Below are 5,487 nucleotides of genomic sequence, written 5' to 3' on the forward strand. Positions count from 1 at the left end.
ATCCCAGCACTCGGGAGACAGAGGCAGGTGGATTTGTGAGTTCCAGGACAGCCAGGGCTACACAGAGAAACCCTGTCTCAAAAAACAAAACAAAAACAAAAAAAAAAGAAAAAAACAAAAACAAACAAAAAAGCATAGCTCAGTGAATAGAATGCTTGCCCTCTGGGGAATCTCTAGCACTACATAAAACAAGATATGTAATCAGAGGTTGAGGAAGGGCAGCCAGGAATGCAAAGCCAGCTTGGGGTACATAGGATTCTGTCTCAAAACCAATTAAATTAAATAAAAACAACTAACTATATAGCAAACACTGTCCTGAGCTTTTCCATGTTCTTTATGGCCAGAGCCAAACACACTCAACCACCAGATGCTGCACTAAGTACCTTGTTCTCAGAAGGCTGCAGCGAGATGATTTCTGTGAGGTTTCCTCTAACCTGGGCTGCAGAGCAAGACCTCCATCTCGAGAGAGAGAATGAATATATGAATACATAGATAAAAATAAAGTATTGTAATTTGATATTAGTGGTAGAATATGAGCCACAGAGTGTTTTGCAGCAAAAAAGTTCAGATATTCTATATGCTTTAATAAAATGTAGTAGCTTTTAAAAATAGAACAGATCCCAGAGCTGCAGAGATAGATGCCTCTGTTTAAAAGCACTTGCTGCTCTTGCAGGAGACCAGGGTTCAATTCCCAGCCCTCACATGGTGGCTCACAACTGTCTGTAACTCCAGTTGCCAAGAATTAAAAGCTCTCTTCTGGGCTCCTCAGGCACCAGGTACACATGTGGTGCACATATGTAGCCACAGGGACAACATTCATACACACACACACACACACACACACACACACACACACACACACAAATCAAGCCCCCCAGCCAAGGCAGAGGCAAATGGTAAATGTGACTGACAAAGGTCACAGCAGAAAACTATCAGATGAAATATTCTGGACATCATGGTTTGCACAGAAACCCACAAGGACTAGAGGGCTGTCTGGGGCTCTGGTCTTCTTCCTCTGTGGCTTTCCAGAAGGCTAGAGCCTTTCAAAAATCCCATGCTTTTTATTGGTCGCTTTATTCCAAGCGGCACTTCAAGCTGTTGTGCATATGTCACAGATGTGTGATGGTCGGCTGCTAGGTGCAGAGGTGGTTTGGAGCCTTATTGTCAACTTCAGCATCTAAATTTAAAGTGTTATAGGTGTGATAACAGGGATAATTTACCTCTATATTTAGGTACATCAAAATACAGTTTAGTTGTTGCATTTCCAAACCCCGATGTCAATAAACCAGGACCCAGAGCCTACTGAGTCCCTTGCAGCCTGTTTGCACACGGTAACCAGAGTGAAACCTAGACTAAGATGTTTTAAAAACAAAACAATAGCCCAGCCATTCGGTTTTACCAAATGAAGACTCAGAAGCCAGATGCTGTGGTGAGAGCCCACCTGCTAGCTCAGAGCAGAAGAAAGGCACCCAGCTGGCCTTCCTACTGACTTCCCAGAAGGAAAAGCCTTTCTCCTTCCCCAGCTGTCTCAAATACCCTTCAACTCAAAGACCCTCCTTTCTGTTCGCTCCCAGTCAGCTGTTGCTTGCTCTGCCTCTTGAGCTAGGGTTGACTTTATTTTTTTTTTAAAGATTTATTTATTTATTATATGTAAGTACACTGTAGCTATCTTCAGACACTCCAGAAGAGGACGTCAGATCTTGTTACGGATGGTTATGAGCCACCATGTGGTTGCTGGGATTTGAACTCCGGACCTTCAGAAGAGCGATCGGGTGCTCTTACCCACTGAGCCATCTCACCAGCCCCTAGTGTTGACTTTATTTTGCTCTTGGGTTAAAGGTGTGTGCTAGGACTGGGCCACAATGAGAAACAGGGTTTTTCAGTTCACAATTTTGGGGTTCACAATGTGATCAAATATTCTGCAGCATTTCCTGCTTTTTGTCAAAAATAAAAGACCCTTCTTTAGCACTTACATTCACAATGTCCAGTTCATTTGCATTTAGCAAGCTTGGATAAAATGCTCTGCTATCTATCCTGTCTTTGTGAGTCCACAATCCTGTACCTGAATCTCTTTCTTTCTTCCTTCCTTCCTTCCTTCCTGTCTGTCTTCCTTTCTTTTTTTAAGATTTATTTATTTATTGTACGTACACTGTAGCTGTCTTCAGACATTCCAGAAAAGGGCGCCAGATCTCTTTACAGATGGCTGTGAGCCACCATGTGGTTGCTGGGATTTGAACTCAGGACCTTCAGAAGAGCAGTTGGTGCTCTTAAACGCTGAGCCATTTCTCTGGCCCCCACTAAATCACTTTCTATCATAACTGGCATCTTCCAACCTAAAAACATCTTTTTAAACCTTAAAACATTGTCTTACATCCTAAACAATTTAAGCTTAATTGTGAGACTGTAACTATCTAGTCGTCAACCTCATCAGAGCTGAGAATAATAAACATTAACTGAATAAACAGGAAGTGAAAAGCAAGTAGATTCCAAAACTAAAGAAATGACAGAGACTGCTGGCTGCCTAGACAGTCTCCCAAGATTCCTCTGCAACGTCGGAGTGTCCATGTCTTCAGTCTACTGTCCCAGAACATCTGACAGACATATCTGTGAAGCAGGAAGTACGAAGGACTTTTCCACCTTGGGCTGGCAGATTTCCTCAGTCCACTTCCTTTGTGGCCTGCCTGTCTTCGGCTTGGACAGCATACTGTCAGCAGTTGAGGCAAGGGCAGGTCCTTGCCCAATGGCAGCTGGCCACATATGAAATAAACTCTGTGAGGAGATTATTTGATGCTCGTCATTTTCTTTGAAGCAGTATGGGGATGCTGCCAGGAGCTGACAGCTCTCAGTGTCACAAAAGTCTTAAACTAATAAAAGTATTTTTAAATGCCATATTCTACAGATCTCTGATGTTTTTGAAGACCATCTACCTCAGTATATTTGAATAGGCAAATGCTACTTGTCTCTAGCTATTTATTATCTGATTAACTTTGAAAACATCGCAACTAAACTAGTACCTAATAAAGCCATGAGGTTGATTGACCATTAACCTGCATTTTGTAATTAAGCTAAACAGTTCGTAATGGTAGCTTTCAAAAGGACTACAACTTTACATTGCATTTTTAAGAATTAAAAATTAGGGCTGGTGAGATGGCTCAGTGGGTAAGAGCACCCAACTGCTCTTCCAAAGGTCCAGAGTTCAAGTCCCAGCAACCACATGGTGGCTCACAACCATCCATAACAAGATCTGACTCCCTCTTCTGGAGTGTCTGAAGACAGCTACAGTGTACTTACATATAGTAAATAAATAAATCTTAAAAAAAAAAAAAAGAATTAAAAAATTAGGGCTGGTGAGATGGCTCAGTGGGTAAGAGCACCCGACTGCTCTTCTAAAGGTCCAGAGTTCAAATCCCAGCAACCACATGGTGGCTCATAACCATCCATAACAAGATCTGACGCCCTCTTCTGGAGTGTCTGAAGACAGCTACAGTGTGCTTACATATAATAAATAAATAAATAAATCTTTAAAAAAAACCAATATAAACATTTTTTAAAAAAATGAATTAAAAATTACGGGCTGGAGAGATGACTCAGATGCTAGGAGCACTGACTGCTCTTCCAGAAGTCCTGAGTTCAATTCCCAGCAACCACATGGTGGCTCCCAACCATCTGTAACAGGATCCAATGCCCTCTTCTGGTGTGTCTGAAGAGAGCAATAGTATACTCACATACATAAAATAATTTTTTAAAATAATTTTTAAAAACGATTTATTTATTATATGTAAGCATACTGCAACTGTTTTCAGACACATTACAAGAGAGCATTACATCTCATTATGGATGGTTGCAAGCCATCATGTGGTTGCTGGGATTTGAACTCATGACCTTCAGAAGAGCTGTCGGTGCTCTTAACCACTGAGCCATCTCTCCAGCCCTAATTTTTTTTTTTTTTTTAAAAAAGGAATCACCACTCAAATTAAACAAACACTAATCTCAGTTAAGCAAGAATAGTTTATTGAACATACACCATAATACTGGATGTCCAGGACCTCAAAAAGAACTGTGGCCCTAGTCTGCCCTCAGGGTAGGCTTTTTGTAGGAAAAAAAAAGTTTCAAAAGTTTAAAGGGCAAGGAGAGGAGCAGTTGGCTTACCAGGCAAAGTGTCATCAGCTAACCTTTAGACTGATTGGTCCTGAGTAAGGTAAGGGGGTTAGGGGATGCATGGTGAACAGGGGAATTTCAGAACTTTGAGATAACAGAGCATGGGTATTATAACTTTTTGGCTTATTAGCAAAATTCTTCAGTGTCAGCCACAAATGTCACCATGAGCTCATACATGGAAGCAGGAAGGGCTACCCCCGTGGTCAGCTCTGACTCAAGCCATTTTAGACATAGTAGTTCATATTGACCTTTGATTTGATACATAAGGCTCTGTAGAAATTTAAGATTAGCAAACCTCATACAGCACACTCAGAACATACAGAACAAAACAGGGTATGTGGCCGGGCGTGGTGGCGCACGCCTTTAATCCCAGCACTCGGGAGGCAGAGGCAAGTGAATTTCTGAGTTTGAGGCCAGCCTGGTCTACAGAGTGAGTTCCAGGACAGCCAGGCAGGCTACACAGAGAAACCCTGTCTTGAAAAACCAAAAACCAAAAAAACAAAAAAACAAAAAAACAAAAAAACAAAAAAAAAAAAAACCAGGGTATGTGGTCAGCATGTCCTCCAGACAAGTCACTTCTCTGTGTCAATGACTGGCAGGCATGTTACAGCAACAATATAAAATAGCTGGCAGGCATGGAACGAAATGGCTACAGCTATTCTGGTGCGTTTGGGGGTGGAGGTCAGACCATAACAGATACATAGTATGTTGCAACCAAAATATAACCTCAATTTTGTGTCAATATACAGAAATCTACAACAATGTAATCAGATATAATCTTAATTTTGCATCAATATACAAAGATCTATAAGAGTAGATTTAATTACCTACCCTTTTTCCTATTGTTCCTATAACTCCCCTCCCCCTTTCATAATAGAACTAATTACAGTAATGAAGCTATTTCTGCCAAGTGTTCCCCAATGTCCAGCTTGGTTGTATCCGACAGTTTTAGGATTAAGTTGTTTTGAGTTCAAAGTTCTGTAGAATGTTCATGGCAGTCTCATACGAACTCAGCAATTTGAAGGTCCTGAATAGCTTGCAGTCCAAAACTGAGCTTTGGGTGACCTTTGTCAGCTTAGTGACAATCCTGGCTAGGTAGACTGTAACAGTTGCTCCAAAGGTGTCGACTGTTTGCACAGAACCTGGCAACAGAAGAGGCACAGGTAGTTTTGCCCAGTGGTAGCATTACCACAATAAAGGTGGATTCTTCACAGTTTCAGGCCCCATCTTCTTGGAAACCATTTGGCCAATTCACTCTTTTTGGGGGGACATGCTCTTTTTTTTCTTTCTTTTTTATGGTTTTTTGAGACAGGGTTTCTCTGTGTAGCC

Source organism: Mus pahari, chromosome 14 (genome assembly GCF_900095145.1).
Source record: "Mus pahari chromosome 14, PAHARI_EIJ_v1.1, whole genome shotgun sequence".
NCBI classification, from domain to species: Eukaryota; Metazoa; Chordata; class Mammalia; order Rodentia; family Muridae; genus Mus; species Mus pahari.